The sequence below is a fragment of the Hesperophylax consimilis genome, chromosome 30 (assembly GCF_061612785.1).
Source record: "Hesperophylax consimilis isolate HC1 chromosome 30, BYU_Hcon_1.0, whole genome shotgun sequence".
NCBI lineage: Eukaryota > Metazoa > Arthropoda > Insecta > Trichoptera > Limnephilidae > Hesperophylax > Hesperophylax consimilis.
Window position 1 is genome coordinate 4,549,865 of NC_142865.1, and position 20,947 is coordinate 4,570,811.

Below are 20,947 nucleotides of genomic sequence, written 5' to 3' on the forward strand. Positions count from 1 at the left end.
ATATGTTCTCTGAATTCTTTAAGTCAACATTTGAACCTTCCTCTATCAATGACCCAATTATTAACATTGACCAACTCGAGGAAGTTCAGGACTCTGGACTTGCGCACATTCACACAATTAAACTAACGGAAAAAGAAGTGCAATCGAGTTTAAAATCGATAGACATAAACAAGGGTGCGGGTCACGATGGAATACCGGCGTTTTTCCTTAGATCTGCTGCGTCGTCACTGTGTGTGCCGCTTACCATAATATTTAATAAATGCCTGAGTGATGGGGTTTTCCCTGATAGGTGGAAGTTGGCCTATATTATACCGGTCCACAAGGGTGACTCGCGTCAAAGAGTGGAAAACTATAGGCCAATATCCATTCTCTCGGCGATCCCTAAACTATTGGAAAGACTTGTCCATGACAATATATATCCCCAGCTTGCTGCCAAAATTACTGAACAACAACACGGGTTTGTAAAAGGCAAATCTACCACGAGTAATTTACTTATTTACTCAAATTTCTTATTTACTAGCATGGATCAAGGCCACCAGGTAGATGCAATATATTGCGATTTCAAAAAAGCTTTCGACAAGGTTGACCACCTTATTCTTATTAAAAAAATTATGTACAACGGAATTAGAGGAAATTTATTACGTTGGTTTATCTCATATTTAACAAAAAGACAACAAGCCGTATCATTACGAGGACAGACTTCTACATGGGAACCAGTTACTTCTGGCGTGCCACAGGGGTCAATCCTGGGTCCGCTGTTGTTTATTCTTTTTATTAACACTGTTACTAAATGTTTCGTGCATTGTTTATATCTTTTGTACGCTGACGACATAAAAATATTTGCCATTGTTCGGAATTTAAACGATTGTCTTCTCATACAAAGCGACTTAGTAAGGTTCGAAACGTTTTGCAATGAAAACAAAATTTACCTAAGTTACAATAAATGTAAACAAATAAGTTTTACTAAAAATCACAACGCTATCAAACACAATTATTGTATTGGTAATTATTTACTCGAGCGCGTTTACTGTATAAGAGATCTAGGCGTAATTTTGATTCCAAACTGCACTTCGATGCGCACATAGATAATATTGTGAATAAAGCTTACAGCATGCTAGGATTTGTCATCAGAAACAGCCGTGAATTTCGAAAACCTGAAACATATCTTCTTCTTTACCACACTCTGGTCCGTTCTCAACTTGAATACTGCACCTCCATATGGAATCCACTTTACGATATCTATAAAGAAAATATTGAAAATATTCAAAAGAAATTTCTGCGATGCCTCAATTACAGAATGAGCGCACCCAAACGTGGGTACATAAATATGCTCTCGAGTTATAACGTCTCCACTCTATCTAACCGGCGAACATACCTTGATCTCATGACTCTGTATAAAATCTGTAACAACGTTATTGACTGTCCCGACTTACTGAAATTGATAAACTTCAAAGTACCACCCAGAGTAACAAGGATTAACGACTTATTCCACATTAGCAGGACGCGTACAAATGCTGGTGTCAGGGATCCAATCAGAAGAATGTGCGAATCACTTAATCAGAATCAAAACCTCAAGGACTCTGACTTATTTTTTGATACACGCACTACTTTTAGTAGAAAAATGAAGACTGTTTTCCTACAAAGTTCAAAGTAAACAACTTAGACATACTTCGTTTAAATATATTTATATATTTTTTACTTTCTGTTTAACATTGTTTATCTATTTATATATATATATTTTTTTTTGTTTTACCCTCTAAATTTTTTCAAAAATAATTTGTAAATTCTTAAAAGGATATTGCGCATTTCTTTCATATTTCTATTTGTAAAATAATATTCTTATGTATATATTTTTCCCCTATTTATAAGTGAAAATATTTGTAAATGTTTTCTGCTGTTTAAGTTAATTCGTGAGAAATAGTTTGGATGCAGGTGAATTCTCTAGTTTATGTTTCGTATATATTTTTGTCAATTGATATCTGTATCTGTTTTTTCTCCTCAATAAAAAAAAAAATAAAAAAAATGATTATTCGAAAATATTGACTTGGTATTACGTAATATAATATTTGGGTAGAAGTAAGTCTTGTAAAAAGAAATTGTATTTCTACCTTAAACACTGCATAATTTATCTTCATTATGCCTACACATCGGAAAGAACAAACGACAACTGTCAATAAATAACGGTTGAATTTCGAACGACTGTTCCGAATTCTAAATTTAAATAATTTGAAATTCAAATTAATTGGAGTACCTACCTCTGAAGTGAAGCAGCGAACAGCGCCTATGGAACATAAATATTCTAATTTTAAACTTGAATTTTCAAATATTGTAAACAAAGGCGTTCAAAATGTATAAACAGTTATCGCAACCAGAGTAGACGCAAACATTATCTCAATATATACAAATCACGTGTTCGTGCACGCTAATCTCCGAAACTACCCAACCGATTTCAATTAAATTTTGTGTATGGTTGGTTGACCATTTGATCGTTCCTTTCTTAATCTTACTCATTACGCTTACTTAAGCCTTGCATTCTTTGCAATAATAATAAAAGAATTGTTTTATGATAAAAAATATAAAGGCTTGATTACTTGCATTTTCACTTCCTTCAATAAAAATCCATTTCACATCTGCCAGGTGTTCCGTGACGGTTATTTTTTTCATTTTCTCATTAGGTGGGTAACAATCCATCTAGGTACTTTCGTCTGACGTATTTACGAGAATCTATTTAATTCTAGTGCCTAATTCCAGCTATGTGTCAGTCTTAATTGCTTTTAATTAGGTCAAGTAGAGAGGTCTATGGGGTAAACAAATACCAACCCAACACTCTAGGCCTGGGGCCTTAGCATGAGAATCGATCGAACTTAACGATATCGTATTGCTAAGCGTATCTACCGACCATTTTATAACGACTTCCCTAGCATGAGAACACTATTGATATCTCTAACGACATCGATAAGGCAATAAATACAAATCGATATACGCTGGCAATACTGGGACGGAATTGTCTATGAATTGGATAGACGTCAGACGTCAAACGTCAGATTTCAAGCTTGATCATTGTAACCGCCTTGTTTTTTTAATATTTTACGATGTCGCAAGCAATGGTAGCTGGGTAAGTTATTTATTTATCTTTTTATGTGAAAGAATTTCCATTATTATCAAAGAGATATACTAACATTCTATTGTGTCAAAATTTTGAAGTTATTTTTACTAATATTTCAATCATACGCAGTATTTTAAGATATTCAAAATGCTGATATTATGATTTCAGGAAGAGAGTAAGGTCGACGACCAGTCAAATGGACTGCTAACCAGCTATATGGCTGACCATTCGGAGTTCGCCGCTGGAAGGTTTGTGGGACCTCGGGGTTCGGAATTTGGCGGAACAACTGGCAGAATTATGTCCTGCTAAGTCTGACGAGCAGTGGAAAACAGTGAGTATTTGTACCTACCTATACAAACTGGTTGCAGCAAACTTTGCTGACCTTCTAATATAATCTATCATCGAGACACTTGATATAAGACGGTAAATCACTTTTAACCTGACATTATTTTTACATTTTACAGACATGGCGTGACATAGCTTCCCCTTCTCGCCCGAGCAAGAAGAGGAAGCTAACTGACAAGCCAGATGTGGGGGTTCGGATGGTGATGGCGCAGGAGGCTAGTAACGAATCATCCAAGGAGCTTGTGGGAGCTATTAATAAATTCTCCAATATTTTTAAGGTATTTCCTATTTCTCTTCGAATCACTCCCAAATACAGCGCTACACGTGTAAGTTGCCAGATTAAAATATAAAGAAATAGCGTCAATCCATGTTTAGGCCACTGCCAACTTATAAGTGTGGCACTGTACTTTTAAATTAGAATTAAATCTTAGTAGAACAAAATAAAATGCCCAGCTTTGACTTAACTAACTAACTAACCATCACGCCGTTTCCCCGCAGGGGTAGGCAGAGAGGACGGACCGCCAAACAACTCGGTCTTGGCACACACTCCTTGCCTCATTTACATTCATACATCGTCTCATACATACTCTTCTATTATTATTAGCTTTGACTTATTTCATTTATTTATTGTACTATTCCCAATGTACTATTTTTCCATTTTGCGCGGTGGAGTTTTTATTGTTCTGTTTGTTTAGATATTCTTTGTGTTAAAAAAAAATAATAAACATGTAAAATCCAGCTTGGCGAGAAATTCAAAATGAATAAATTCATTTATAATCTTCCTTTTAGTATGTCGACTACCTATTGTTATTTAAATTAAATTAATGAGTTGTTATTTATCATTTCAGAGTTCAATGGATCGATTTGCTGACATTTGTGAGGTATTTCCTGTTCCTTTTTGTAATTATTTGTCAGGGCACCCCGAGACCGGGCAAGATACAGTGTCTACATAGACATGGTGCTTTTCTGGTCTCGTCTCACTGGCACTAATAACTCATTTACTATAGAAGGTAAATTAAGTTAGTAAATTAATGAATTATCATCTCTTGTTTCAGAGATACACGGCAGTGGAACGTGAAAGGGTTTGTTTACTCCAACGACAGTTGGCGAGGTATTTATTTGCTATACATCTATACAGGCTTTTAAAAACATTTAATGTACAAAACTGAACAAATTAAATTAAATATTGCATTATTTAATATGTCACTTGAGAGATTGCGAAGTATGTTCACAAGGGATGGAACACGATTATTAACAATTGTCCTTGGAGAGGCAAGCAGTCCAGCTAGGAGGTACGATGAAAGTAGAATGAATGAGATCTCTAATAAAACATTTCTAATTCTAGACAAACTCAACCATCGAAACAACCGTCAACATAATTTGCTAACTCGCCCAACTATACGTTGCAGTTGGAGTCGGAGGATACTGCGATTAGTTTTTAGGTTTTTTTTTATAATTTTCAAGATAATAAGTTTTTTGTATACTTTGTGTGTTAAATTTTTATTTTTATTAACGTTTTGTATGTTCATAATTTTTATGTTTCTTGTGAAAAAGTGAAACTCAACAACAAATGTCATTTTTTTACAATTTAGATACATACAATACAATATTTTAAAGTACGTGTTGTGTAATATTGCATGCAGCACTTTGCATATACATATACTTGATTAGTAGCAGTTCTTCAAACTCTTGCAATGTCTCTGTGAGGCGTGAATTGTTTTTACAATGTAGGTACATACAATACAATGTTTTAAAGTACTTTTGAAGTACTTGTTGTGAAATATTGCATGCAGCGCTTTGCATATATGAATATGTACTTGATTAGTAGCAGTTCTTCAAACTCTCGCAACGTCTCTGTGAGGCGTGAATTGTTTTTACAATGTAGGTACATACAATACAATGTTTTAAAGTACTTTTGAAGTACTTGTTGTGAAATATTGCATGCAGCGCTTTGCATATATGAATATGTACTTGATTAGTAGCAGTTCTTCAAACTCTTGCAATGTCTCTGTGAGGCGTGAATTGTTTTTACAATGTAGGTACATACAATACAATGTTTTAAACTACTATTGAAGTACTTGTTGTGAAATATTGCATGCAGCGCTTTGCATATATGAATATGTACTTGATTAGTAGCAGTTCTTCAAACTCTTGCTATGTTTCTGTGAGGCGTGAATTGTTTTTACAGTGTTGGTACATACAATACAGTGTTTTAAAGTACTATTGAAGTTCTTTTTGAGAAATATTGCATGCAGCGCTTTGCATATATGTATACTTGATTAGTAGCAGTTCTTCAAACTCTTGCAATGTCTCTATGAGGCGTGAATTGTTTTTACAATGTAGGTACATACGATACAATGTTTGAACATGATGAAGCACTATAAGTCAGTTTCCTTGTTTAATATATTATCATTCGTGGGAGAAGTACTTTCGCACTAGTTCGTCTCTCACTCTGCGGGCTGCAACAACCCTGCTGACATCTTCAGGCTGGTGCAGCAGCTCAACCTCTCTTAACTCTACATTATCATTATAATCGTCTGTTAATCTGAAAATAGAGAAAAATTTATTAATATTTTGTACTGTTGCCTTACTTTTTTAAATGCATAGGTATAGTTCAACAAGGAAACTGACTTATAGTGCTTCATCATGTTGTATAGTATAGCACAAGTAATAATTATTTGACCAGCAGCATCGGGCTCATAATGGAGAACTCTGTCTTTCCTGAGGCAACGGAATATAGCCTTCCATGCCCCAAATAGGCGTTCTACGGAACATCTCGCCTCACAGTGCGCCTTTGTGTATCTGTATTGGGCACTCCCCTCGACTGCATTCAATATTGGTGTCATCAGATAAGGCTCGAGTGTATATCCAGAATCGCCTGATTGAAACAAAACACCCATTATAATTGGTACATATAACTACTAAATTATGATTTTTTTGCCTTTTTTTTAAATGAGTTGTTGAAATACATACCTAGCAAGAAATATGTCCCAATTCTCTGATTGTATAGTCTGTTCATTTCAGTTTTGACTAAACTATTATTCCAAATGAATTGGTCATGGACAGTACCCGGGAAGCGTGTGTTGATGCTCAATATTTTCAACGTAGCATCGCAGACCTGTTTATCAAACATAAAAAACCTTCAATAAAATTTGAAAACAACAATCCGGCTGTTTTATTTCTGAAAAAATATTTACCACTTGAACATTCAGCGAATAAAATCCTTTGTGGTTTTTGTACTGCTCCTCGTGTCTGGAAGGGGTGACGATGGCGATGTGGGTGCAATCGATGCATCCCAGAACATGTGGAAAGTTTAATTTTTCCCTAAAACTACTCTCTACTTGCTTGCGGGCTTCATTTGTAGCCGGAAAATGTATCCATCTTCTGTACAGATGTTCTAAAACTGCTTTCATAAACAGTTTTATGCACTTGCTAACGGTAGTTTGCCCTATCGCCAAGAAGTGATCTTGGCCTACTCCACGTTGGTAGCTCCCTGTAGCAAAGAAGCTGATGGGTGCGAGTACCTGTCAACATCATAAATAATACAACTAATTAATAAACTTCACTTTTGATCATTTTAATCACTTTATTGTGAAAAATTATCATCAGCAATCGAAACAAATTTATTTATTTCACGTGGTCGTTCCAGTGGTGGATAGATTTATATTGTGTTTTTGTTTTACTAAGATATCAATAATATTTAATACTCTCACTTTAATGTATACTGGAAGTCCTAATGTATTTTTTGACACTAGAAAAGGAGTTAATTCATCAATGAGATCTCTAGCCATAATGCGAGATATTCGAAACAATTGTCTGAATTCCGTCTCTGCAAGTTCGAACGGATTCAATTGATCGCGTAAACGACGCCTTTCAATCCTACGATCTTCCCTAACCTGCCTCCTTTCATTGAACCAGAAATTTTGCATAATGAACGACATTATTAAAAAATATATGTATATCGACAGCCAACCAAAGTTTTAACTGACACTCAAGACCCCACGTTATATTCGGCGGGCTTTTAGCAACCGTCGGTCGGAAGTTATCCTATCGATACATTCTCATGCTCGCAATTTTAACGATACCGTCGCTACTTTGACCATAGACAAGGAATTTTAACAATCGTCGGTTGTTATATTTTGATCGTGCTAGCATATGTCGTTAAGTGCTCATTGATGACGTATTTTAACGATATCGTATTGCTATAGGGCTATATCGACTTCTCATGCTAAGGCCCCTGATCTATCTGCACAACTCTGTTATTCGATAATGAGCTCAAAACTAGCTTTCTCTAGAGCCTATTATCGCGTAACATTACTGCGGCTGATGGAACATTGCTATTTCAAGGGGGCCAAACAAGACACCAACCCGACACTTTTCACAAGAATCTAACTGAATTAATCTGTTACGCGATAGTGCGCTCTAAAGTGTTTTCCGATAGAATCCATTATCGTATGATGTTTCTAGGAAAGATGGAACCTTACTGTTCAAAGGGGTCACGATGGCGCCAAAATACAACCATGGAAAAAATATTTTAAAGATTTGTCGCTATTATACATAATATATATTGTCCTTTTGATAGGGTTGGGATAATTTTTTTTTCAACTATCCAACAACTTTTACAAACATAAACAAACTGTGATAATGTGCCGTAAAATCTTTGCTCAACTGCCCTGATGAAAGACGTTACGAGGCTGTTCGAAACTCAGGCTCAAGTAGGAACATGGCGTCTTACTCCAAAAATCATTCAATAAAATATCAGCAGCCACCGGCGTTGCCCGTGCTTTCCACAATTTTTTTTCGAAATCAGACTTAGGTTCAATTGTTCGAAATTTCGTCAACCTCGGAATAAAACTGTAGATTTTTAAACAAATCAAATCGTTAGCCCTCCACAAACAGACACTTTCCTTTATATATTAGATAGAATAGCTGAAGTCCCAGATGGAGAGAGTACCTGCCTCTTGTTTTGAAGGTAAAGTGTGCAAAATTTCGTCAATCTTGGAATAAAACTGTAGATATGTATAAAAATCAAATCTACGGTGCCCTCCCATCCGTTTACCTGCCATAGACATTCTTCTTTAAATAGAAGTATAAGATAAATGGATGTTTTTCTATTCCGATATTCGAGTTCTTTGTAAACAATGTAATCAATTCTCTTAACCGAGTAAAATAAGTAATAAATATTTATTAATGGATTAGTGTACCATTATTTGTGAAATCGCTCTTAAAAACAAGTTACTAGTTTCTCGGTCTAGTCATTATAAGAGAACCAATCAATCATTCGAAGAAAACAATTTGCAGAATATCATTTGTAATATCACTGAACCCAGGACCTCAGCCTTGCCTTCTACTTTCCTTCTCTGTAGGAAGGTTTAATCATCAGCCGAATTGATTTTTATTTTATCTGTATCTGTTAGGTTAGGTTAGATTAATATATTAATATTATCTTCTTCAATAATTAGATATCACTTTTTCAAAATGATGAAAAGAAACGTGTCGAATTTGATCGTATTGAAGTAAAATATATTTAAATTATTATTGCTAACGCCAGCCTATAATATCGGAAATATGTGTACGACAAAACTTAAGCGATATACAGCTTACTCTAAGGTCAGCAGATCTAGATGTTAGTAATCGTCTAATCGAACTTTCTAAGTCAAATCGAGCCGTTTACTATGATCGCTCTTTTAGTGTAACAGCCGCTCATCTGGAATAGACTTCCCTCAGCTCTTGCTAATCTCCAGAATTTTGCTGAATTTAAACGGGCTTTAAAAACAAAATCATTCAAAAAATCTTAACTTCTTTTCATTATTTTATAATAAGCCATATTCTCAAACTTTCAATTCGGTTGCCTCCTTATTGTACCTTTTTAAAATGTCTGCTCAGAAGATTCTCATTTCTGAACATAAACTGCCTCCTGTTTTATATTATGTTTTAGTTTTAATGTTCTTGTTTTGTCTTGTCCTGCTGATATTTTTATTCTAGGTTTTGTCATCACTATATAAATGTTATTATTATTATTGACAATTCATAATGCCAAGGAATTTTAATTGGTTATGCATTATGTAATTTCACCCTCCCCAACAAATAATTATTTCATCAAAAGTATTGGCTTACAAAATTGCTGCGGAATTTTATAATGGTTACTGTAATTTCATGCTTGTTACTGTGAATGTACATTTTAATTAACAGCTGCTGCTGCATTCATTATCCATATTGTCTATGGCGAGAAAACCACTACAACACCCCTCACTGCTGTCAGTCATAGACTAGATGATAACATCTATGGATAATGGTTGCCCATAGATAAAATCTAACGATTCTATTATTATACGTTATTTTATTGTATTTTGTATCCATAATGCCCGATATTATGTTTCCAAGGGGGAATTTACTCAAAAGATAATGATTTATTTGTAACTTATTGAATGCTTTTCAGTAATAGATATAATACTATCACACAGATACATTGCTTGCAATCAGCATGTTTTAAAAGTTCTCTAACAACGAGTGGTTCGACCCACTCGTTGTTCGAGTGGAATGACATTTGACGTTTGACGCATGTAAGGTGTGTACTTTCGAAGAGGCTCAAGAATTAGAATTTCGACCAATGTATTTACCTTCGACGGCGATTGCGAGCGGTCTGGATCAGAGAATTGATAACCCTGTTAAATTAAAAAATTCCAGTGAGTTTGAAATATAGTTCATTTGATAGTATTAAAATGAAAAGTGAAGAAACAGAATCTAGGTTAAATAAGTTACGTAGGTTAGGTTTATATATTTTTTTTTTTCTTCGGTTTTGATAACTTTATATCACTTTTTAAAGGTGTGTTGAATAGTCATTGTATTGAGTTATAACTCCACTGTAATTGTTTTTTAGTAACTGTGAAAACAATTATAATATTTAAATTCGAACAACTTTAACACTACTCTTGCTGTACCTCTCTCGCTAATGACAATAAGTAGACGTAAGTAAGACAAAAGGCTGTTTCTCAGTTACGTTTCTAAAGCAGGTACATCACCGTCGAAAAATTATAAGAAATCTGCACCAATACACACAATCTTGCGTGTGTATTGGGTCAACTCTAATTGTGTGACCTATTATTTTTTGTGAATACTCCCAACCGTCTGGAACCAGTGAGACTATGGCATCCCCAATTGGCGTATGTTGTGAGGCTAAAATTGTTGGAGTACCTGGCTTTTCAGATCTGGTCACCAAACACGGCTAAAGCCATTTCAAGCAACATTAACAATACAATAAAGATTTTGTGAACTAACTAACCATCACATCGTAGGCTGAGAAGATTGACGACCAAATAACTCGGTATTGTGACAATCCTAGCTTTAAATATGATTAAAGATTTTCACTGCCAAAAGTATTTTTGTTATTTGTTTTTGGGGTGTTATGCCGTGTTGCGCTAACTCCTTCTTTAGCCAACGTTTCGGACAGCATTGCAGTGTCCATCATCAGGGCAGATGTGATATTTAATATAATAAAGAAGGAGTTAGCGTAACACGGCATAACACCCCAAAAACAAATAACAAAAAATTCTAGCTTTATTCACGTTCATACATCGTCTCTTGTCTAGAAAATATGCTTTGAAGCATTGTGATTATCGCCAATTTAAATGGGTTGTTGGCTAAATTATTCTGTGGTTCTCCAATCCGCAGAATCCAAGGTTGCGTGATTTCTCTCGGTGTGTAAAAATGAGAATTCAAATATTTTCAATTTAGTTTTTATTTTAACAAAACCCCCTTTATAATAATTTCATGAACAAAACAGATCGCGTACGTTAGAGGAGATTTAGGGCTAAACCGGCGGCTAGACCACTGGAGAGAGAATGAAATATTTGCCGCGCGAGGTATCGCGCGCAGGTTCACAGTGATACCAGTCTCACATGAATGTAGGTAAAAGTAATGTTGTCATAATTTTCGGGAGATACCAACAAATGTGCCATTATTTTTATAGTGTATCGTTTTAATATTTTTTTATTTTTTGTTCTAGGTATGCTGACTTTGATTTTGGACAACTAAACAGTAGACATATAACTTACCTACCCACCGACAAATACAACTTAAATAATTGATGCAATTGGTAAGTGAAAATTAAAATATAGTTTTAATGCTCATTGAAGACAACATAGCGATTTTTAAACGAAAATTTGAAAAAGAAACATCTGAAAAAGATTCGGTTGCATCTAGGAATCGAACCCGGGACTCCGCCTTGCCGGGGCTTTGCTCTACCACTGAGCTAATGGGACCCTATCCTCTTCGGTCATATTTAACTGTATCATACTTTGACTAAGAACTACCTACATCATCTTTATTATCTTAACGCATACCTGGGTATATACGGTAGGGTTAAGAACCCAGACGCGATACCAACTGAGCCACTTACTTACTTATTTATTTAGCTATTAATTTTCGGTAAATCGACAGTTTAAATTTATTTCAGTTTGTACATAAGTATTATATAGCCAAAATAAAACCAATTATGGATTTCCTCCTTTTGACTTTACCTCTACTGAGACAGCATAATAAAATAAGGAATAAGTAAATTAAATTTGTAAGAAAGGAATGATCAGAGAAATATTATTTTATGGACCTCTTGCATTTGGTAAGTTCGCAACTGAAAACATCTACCTTGGATAATATGCTATTGTAATATTGCATAGTCTGTTCAGGCAAGAATTAAATTAAATATACCATTCCTGAGAGAAAGTCCAGTTATATCCAATTATGTCCTAAATCCTTTAACTAAATTTCGCTAATAAACAATTAGTTAATGTTAATTAAGTGTCAATCTCAAGTGACCTACCAGGTAAGTATTGTACTGTATATTATCTCCATATATAGTTAGTAATAACATAGTTCATTATAGAAATGTATTATATATGTGTACAGCGCCCTTGAGGTGATTTTGCACAAAAACGGTGCTATACAATCATCCAAATATTATTATTATTATAAGACAAGAGATCCTGTGTTCGATTCCTAGTTGTGACTGTTTTTTTTTTTTTTTTTCTACATCTTGTTCTGTTTCATGTTTCGCTTAGTTTTGTTAGTATTATATTCTTCAATGATATATTACATTGTTGGGTATAACATTCCAAATGAGTTAAAGAAAAAATCTTCCAATATCTCTAAATAGTATAAAATAAAGTCGCTATCCGCGTCTGTCTGTTTATGCGCTTAGTTCTTCTAAACTACGCAATGGATTTTGATAGGGTTTTCACTATCATTTAGAGAATTTCTTCCTGAAGGTTTATATATATAATACAGACATAATATATTTATATAAAGGAGAGAAAAGTCGATCAAAGCCGGGTACATGTGAGTAAGTTGTGTTATAAATGGAATATATTGTACAAAACAATCTTCTACTGAAACTCGAACACGTTTCTCATTTAGAAAACGTAATATAAAATTTAAGCACCCAAATTGTCCCGTCATCTCAACTCTGTGAACCAGAACCGCTGTAATAATGAGATATTCGTATTCAAGCGATAGGATGAACCCGTCTAGCCCATCCTACTCAATAATATTATGATCAAAAGGGTTTCAAGAGGTGGGAAGGTACCGTTGTGTGATATGGGAGGTATTATGTCGAAGGTTTGGTGTAAACGTTCATCGATCAAACACACAACTTTCGTCTTAAAAAGTTTTAGATATCGGGCAAAGTTGCGATAGCTCAGCTGTTAGACAAACTGCTAGAAGACACAGATTTTTTTAAGGCGATGTCATACGTAGTAATGCAAAATCATGTGTTTTTGGTTTGAAAATTTGGTCGCCTAGAAATGTTTCAGATGCTTTAATTAAATACTGCGAGCAGAATACATCTTGGCCTTTGAAATAATCGAGTTTTTTTTAGACAAGTCTTTTTATAAGCCCAGAAAAAATAATGTATAAGGCCTATGAAAACTGCTTTAAAGCTCAAAATCTCCCACTTACGAACCCATTTTCGGTTATGATTTTATTGTATAATGTGGCAAATTAAGTTATTTATAAAATGATCGAAAAAAAAAAAATATTTATGCCTGAACATCCACAAAATAAAATAAAAGGCACATTTTGGCCATTTTTTTTTCTTGCATAAATCAAAACAGTCGGATAGTGTTAAGCGGGAATTTAAACCTTATCGCCATCTACGTAAGGGTTGTTATTGATAGCGGCTCAATTTAAAATATTACACGACGTAGTGCATCGCCTTAAATACATCAATTTGAAATTCACTCTTGTTTTCGTTAATAAATTAACCCATTGGCCTCCGAATTGTTTTGTACCGAAGTTTTAAATCTGCAGTGGTGTACTAAATCTTACATAACTTTTAAACTAAACATGCAAACGAAACAATTTTTTTAAATTTACTCGTTCATTGAATTAAGGTATGCAAAAAATATATGCAGTTTTTAAAAAAATAATAATAATATGATTAAACGAGGATATAAAAATATTTTTTTTATAAAAACCATTTTTTTTCTTTTTTTTATAATTGGACTAAGAAAAGTTTTACATTAATCATACTTATGACCATAATATATTTTATTTCAATTTGGGCTGATGTTAGCCGCCCACCACGCATTTTACAAACAAGCTTGTCAATTCCCGAACCACACGCTATTTAAAAAAAAATTCAATGACGCTGAAATATAACAAAATTTCAATTGTAAATATCAGGAAAAAACTGTACCAACGGAGTCCTGCCAATTACTACGAAATGAATGCTTAATTATCTACAGAGCGATTGGCATTTAAAATTTTAAACACAGATGTCAATAATGTATCCCTTTTTCGTTTTTAAGCCGACGACAGCAGACCCGCCGGGACGGCGTCGTTTGAGGCCAATGGGTTAATGTAAATCTTGGAAGCGGAAATTAACCCACTTCCTGACATCCGATAGAGCTGAAACTCAGCAGATATACTCGTTATTGTTGACAATACATTCTAGCAACTTCACGTACACACACGCATAAAATAAACGAAATCGTACTAAATTACATCAGTTGATATACGAAATAAATGTCGGTCCTAGCCGATCGGCATTTGGCGAGGTTGTTAGCGTGATTCACTTCTATTCCTAGGGAGGAAGGTTCAATTTCCAACTGACTAACTAACAATCACGCCGTTTTCTCAAGGGGTAGGCAGAGAGGACGGACCGCCAAACAAGTCGGTCTTGGCACACACTCCTTGCCTCATTCACATTCATACATACTCTTCTATTATTCTGACTCTTGACATGGCCCGACTCGAGTATCTGATTCACTTGATCGTGCCATGTCTTCCTCGGGCGTCCCCGACTTCTGCTACCATTCGCATTTGCATCATATATCCTCCTTACACTTTCTTCGCTCATTCGCTCTACATGCCCAAACCATCTATGCGTCCCTTTCTTGATCTTACTCATTACGCTTACATCAGCCTTGCGCTCTTTGCGGATCTCCACATTCCTCACACGATCATACATGGATTTACCACACATACGCATCAGGGATCTCATTTCAACAGCATTCAATCTGATATCATCCTTTCTTTGCCAGTTCCATGCCTCATTTCCATACATCAGGGTAGGTACCAGCACTCCGTTGTGGACTGCTAACTTCGCTTCTTTGAACAATTTTTTGTTAGCGCCAACTGCGTTCAGTCCTCCATTAATGGAGTTACCTGCATTTACCCTTCTTTCAATATCTCTGTCAGCCTTCCCATCTCTCGTAAACATACTCCCTAAATACACAAACTCATCCACCTGCTCCAAGTATTCCTCATTCACACGTTTGTAAATATTTCTAAGTGTATTTTTCTTAATCTTACTCATTACGCATACATCAGCTTTGCATCCATTCATACATTTTATATTTAGCCCTACACATATGCTATTCTGCTAATATTCGCATTTGCACGATTTAAACGAACAAAAAAAATCTTTTAAATTGGTTACTAGCCGGCCGTAGAGATAGTAAACTAGTTAGCAAATTGAAAATAGATACATTATACTAAAAAAGCTTTGTTTTTTACTGGTTGATTTATAGAAATATTTTTTTAGTGGAAAAAAATGTCTATAGAAGTTCTAAAACTTATTAAGAACTCCTAAAAATACTTTAGTAAATAAATAATCAATACTTTCTATGTAGAAATCAAAACCGAAATCTTCCTTACAAGACCCAATATGGCTCGAAAGGCCTCGGGGTATTTCGGGCCCTATTGTTAGGCCCTTTGATGCCCAGGCCGTTTCGATAAGTACAAAGGCATATTTATAATAAGTATAGGTGTTACTTTTTTTGTATATTTTTTAAACCCTTAAATGTTACTCGGTAAAAGAAATCTGTCAAAAATTATCTCGTCCTTAAATGGAATTAAAATTACATATCTTTTTTAATATTATTGTGTTTTTTAATTAAGTTATTGAATGAAATGAATATTTACTTATACGTTAAATTGATATTTATTTAAAGCTGAAGGAATAGTTAATTTAGTGTTAATAGGAAGCTACAAGCCAAATGTGTATATTCTTGGCATACCTTATATTGTAGGTAATAGGCATTCAAATCGCTTTACAAACGAAGTCTAGAAACGTTCGATTTCAAGCACAAAACTAGTTTTTATTTAGTATTTTGTAAATAATTTTATAAGAAAGCAAAAAAGTTAATCAAGTGAAACTGTCACAGATAATCTTAGCTATAATATTGTATTTTTTTAAGTTGTTTCCTTTACGCGTTCATACATTTCTATTGAAAAATATTTTTTTTAGTAGTTTACATTTATATTTTTTATTGCGTAATTTATTTTTTATTTGTATTCTACTCAAGCGAAACGATAGGAAAACCTTCAATTTATGCAAAGCATATTTTTTTATATTCATAATGTACACCAATTCGTTATAAAGATAAATTAAAATAGTGATTTAGCATTTAGCTTCGCCTTAATCTCATGTGACCTACCAGGTAAGTATGGTACAGTATATTATTTGCATATATAGTAAGTAATAACATAGATCATTGTAGAAATGTATTATATATTTGTACAGCGCCCTTGATGTGAATTTGCCCAAAAACGGCGCTATACAAATCATCCATAAGTAGTGAGGGGAAGGAAATGGGGAAGAGTGGTAGGTTAGGTAGTAGGTACCTGGCTATTCTGATCTCGTCACTAAACATGGCTAACACCACTTCAAGCAATGTTGCATTTCTGAATTTATTGAATTGTAAAGGCTATTTCAAAGGTGAGAAATTTTCGGAGATTTAAGATTTGAAAAAACGAATTTCTACGTTAATTTTCAAGGTTCTGTGGAAGTCCTATTCAAGTTCTGTTATTATTTAATTATAGGCTAGTTGCTTGACAGCACTGAAATAATAACAGAACTTGAAAAATCTTTCACAGAACTTAAAATTAAGTTTGAAATTTGAAGAATTGTTCAAATTTGTAGTTATATTTGGTATTCTAGATATTAATAAATAACTACTGATTTGGCTTAAGCGGTTTATTATAACATATCCGAAAAATAAATGAACGTAGAAAATACAACAGAATGATTTACGAAAGGATGGTTCGAGAATGTTCTGAAGCGCGTCACGTAGGCAAATAAATTCGATCTCGATGTCACGGTTGCTGGTAATGTACTGACCATTTCTTTCACGTTGTCGCTTATATAAGTGGAAAATAAAACATTCCAGTTACTACAGTAATAAATATTTAAAAAAATTGATAAAAATCCAAAAAGCTTGTTTGGCAAAAGCCGAAACTTCTAGAATAACATTCGAATCAAGTATTGGCGCACCACTACAAATTCTCCGAAAAAACCCGTTCTACAATTTTTATTTATATAGTTAATACAGTCATCAAATAACACATAAAAATCATATTGATTCCGTCAAAACAATGTGCTGGTATTTGAAAATCCTTACGTCATACTCGGTTGACTTTTACGAGATGACAAATTCAATGTTTACTAAAAGTGTTTGGTCAGTAAACAGCGATATATTATTTCTCTGACCTTGCAAAGATAACAACGTTATAAATATATGAATGTTTGCGCGGATGAGTAACTTGTTCAATTACGTACAGTTTTCCTGGTCATTTCGTAATTCGTAATATACCTAAATTGTAAAGTGGACTTTGCGGATTAAATTGCGTAATTAAGGCCATTCGTACATGGAGACACTTACAGTGACTTTCGTGCGCGAAACATACGCGCCACTCGTGAGTAGCCGCCATGTTATTTGGCTCCCGTTTTATTCATAATAGATAATACGGAGGAATAAGAACGGCTTAGTAGAAAACGTTACTCATAATCACGCGTTTGCGTGCTGCGTATACCGACTGACAGATTTTTAAACCGCCAGACCCCCAGGATTAGGGACGTATTACGATCGTATTAAGGCCCCGTAGTAAGCGTTCAAAGATGCTTTGAAAGGGAGATATGTAAATACATAATGTTAGAGTAGCGCGCTAATACAGGGTTTTCCAATAAGAGGTGTTATTTTGATATTCAATCGTAAAAGATCAATGGTTTAGTTGCTTGTGTGGCACGTAGTGCCGTCTTGTTGAAAGTAAACGTTGTCCAGATCAATATCGTCCAATTCCGGCCATAAAAATCATTAATCATCCGATAGCGCAATCCATTCACTGTAACTGTTGCTCCAGCCTCATTATCGAAAAAGTACGGTCCAATGACTCCGCCGGACCATAAACCGCACCAAACAGTCACACGTTGAGGATAGAGAGGCTTTTCAACAATAACTCTTGGGTTTTCCGAGCCCCAGATGCGAAAATTCAGCTTTTCGACGAAGCCACCGAGGTGGAAATGGGCCTCATCACTCAAGATGATTTGCTTTAGATTCACTCAAGTGAATTTTAATAATTTCAATATGTTGTTGAAGCGTGTATCGTTCCATTTTTATTAATGGTGTAGTTTCTACTTGTAAAATGTCAAAAAATGACATCTTCAAAAGTAACATCTACAGAAATAACGGGCTATTCAAAATAACACCTCTTATTGGAAAACCCTGTAGATTCAAATAATTAAAGCACTTCGTAGAACATCTCTTAGTAAATAATCACGTCCCCCTTGACAAAAATTAACTTAAACCCTTACCTATAGAAAGAAAGGGCCTTAGATTAAATTTACTTGAACAATTAGAAATCAATAAAAGAACCAATGACCCTAATATAACATTAATTAATAAATTAAGGAAAATTATTTATTCCCCGCTTCTAAGTATGTTCACAAAACTTAAACAATATAACACACTTAAATAAATTAATAGCAGCCACATAATTATTAAACAATTTAGAAAACATAAATGTGGGGAAAACAGACTTCAAAATACCCCACAGAAAATGAAATCTACTGGCACAATTATTTTATTAGTAAATCTGTTTAATCTGCAATAAATCATTTTAAATTGGAAGGGGGTAAAATAGAATCATATAAATAAGTCGTCTAAACGTGGTTAATATCACAGCTCGAAAATGGCCTAGAAAGCCGAAACAGCTGTAAAAATAACAAAAACCAAAAAATACTTGCAGAACTTATTAATAATATTATTAAATTTATTTTTAATTAAATTTAAAAAAAGAGAACCTTTTTATAAATCGGTAGAAATTGGGTATGCGTGGATTGTAAGATGGAGATCGAAATATCGATTTACCAAAGCAAATACGGAACGCATAATCGAATCAAATTTCAAAAAAGACCGGGTCAATAACATAGCAAACTTCAACTGAAGAAACGTGAAATTAGCAACTAAACGCGAAATGCGAAAATTGCTGTGTTTTGAGGATTATGAGAAAGATTTTAATCCGAGCACTATACGGCCCTTTTCATCTATAGCTATACCAATGCTGCAGAGGCGTAGGGTAGACCGAGGCTATTCGGATCACTTTTTATGTTTTCTTGAACAAAATTAAAACTAATACATTTTCGAAAAAAAAAATTATTTAATATTAAGCATTTGTCATTTTTATATGTTTTAACTTTAATGATCAAAACATTAAGTAACTTTAAAAAAACATATGACTATTACTGTAGACCTCTCCACCGATCCGAATCACCCCATATATATGTGGTGATTCGGATCAGTGGTGGGGCTACTCGGATCAAACCCGAATAAATAGTTAAGTATGAAAAAAAAACAAAAACCAAAAATAGGTTTTAGAACCCATAACTTATATGAAAGTATTATGACACTTATTACACTCTTATTGGCTTACACACCGCACAAATAAAAACTTTACTAAACACTTTCTTGTCGTAACATTTTTTGTGGCACCATTCTTTGCAAGAAGAACATTGAATCCAATCTTCCTTTGGAGGATGTACAAAAGCTTCATTGCAATAAATTCAAAACCACTTTCTTGAAGCCGATGAAGAAGCTGTTATGAAAGATTTTTTAACTTTAAGTCCCGGGGTACCTTTTCCTTTGAACAGTATTTTTTGGGCGGTTTTTGGTGGCATTCCAATCATAAATTCATCCTTCTTACGTTTACCCTTATACAGGACAAATGGAGGTATGAATGATCCAACTGCATTCATACAAGCCAAAACAGTTACATTTTGACCTCGCTCGACACTTGTCATTGATACGGGACAATTATTTAGGGGCATGCCGGTTTTGTCCATATTATAAATGCATTCTGGCCTTCCTTGTAATTGACAGTCTCTTATTACTCTTTTCAGTGTGTCATAAAAATTTTGAATTTTGTCTGGATCCATTCCGTTAATCTTTGCTCGAGATTGTCCTTCTGGTTTTCTTATGGAGAGGTATGGATGACGCGTAACGATGAAACCAATCTTGACCTGCCATTCCAACTTCTGAATTAAATCTTCGTTGAGCTTGATTACCAAGACGATTACAATAATCAAAAGCGTATTTCCTGACCATTTTTGGAGTAATGCCGAATCCACGTTTAGATAAATAAACCAATCTTTTCGCAAACTGTTTTTCAGATTCAATATCTATTGCAGGTCTTGCTCCTGGATTAGAGATGATCCCGGTGATTGAAGTCGTATGTCTTTGTAATATCATGTATGGGATTCCGTAGCTCACAGCAGCACTGCGTAATCCCATTTCACCGGATTTTACTTTCCTAACGGCTTCATCCATTGCAATTTTCGACCATGATTGATTAGTTGTCTTTTTCACATAATTGCGCACCATCTGTTTCAAATAAAAATATAAAACAATTAAAGCATCGAATTTTAAAGGCATTCAAATATGATCCAAATAGCCCCCCCACCGTCGGTCCGTTTAACCTCACATTTATTAATATGATATTTACTCAAAGTAAAGTACAAAATCATACAAAATGCAATTTATTGCGCTTTAATTCTGTGTACTGTGTATTTGATTGATAAATATATAACATATGAACATGACTAAATAGTTTACCTTTTCAGTAAAAACACTAAGAACGCAGAGAACAATATTACATCAGGCATTTATTTGAGACGTAACTTGTACGATCTTCACACATATCGATTTTTAGCAGTCAACCCACGCA

The 20,947-nt window shown here is 34.4% G+C and overlaps 1 protein-coding gene and 2 long non-coding RNA genes across 4 annotated transcripts in view; all 3 read left to right on the top strand.

Annotated features, from left to right (window-relative positions):
• Positions 1 to 20,947, top strand: part of LOC149409539 (protein amalgam-like) — a 301,223-nt gene that overhangs the window by 76,538 nt on the left and 203,738 nt on the right. The gene's annotated exons all lie outside the window — the stretch shown is intronic.
• LOC149409540 (uncharacterized) lies at positions 2,855 to 4,327 on the top strand. Of its 2 annotated transcripts, XR_016305123.1 has the most exons (4): positions 2,855 to 3,115; positions 3,275 to 3,437; positions 3,571 to 3,729; positions 4,300 to 4,327. It is a non-coding gene; the product is annotated as an uncharacterized LOC149409540 (long non-coding RNA). The 2 variants fall into 2 exon arrangements; XR_016305122.1 differs by having other exon boundaries at positions 3,275 to 3,729.
• LOC149409541 (uncharacterized) lies at positions 4,505 to 6,616 on the top strand. Its single transcript, XR_016305124.1, has 2 exons — positions 4,505 to 4,562; positions 6,141 to 6,616. It is a non-coding gene; the product is annotated as an uncharacterized LOC149409541 (long non-coding RNA).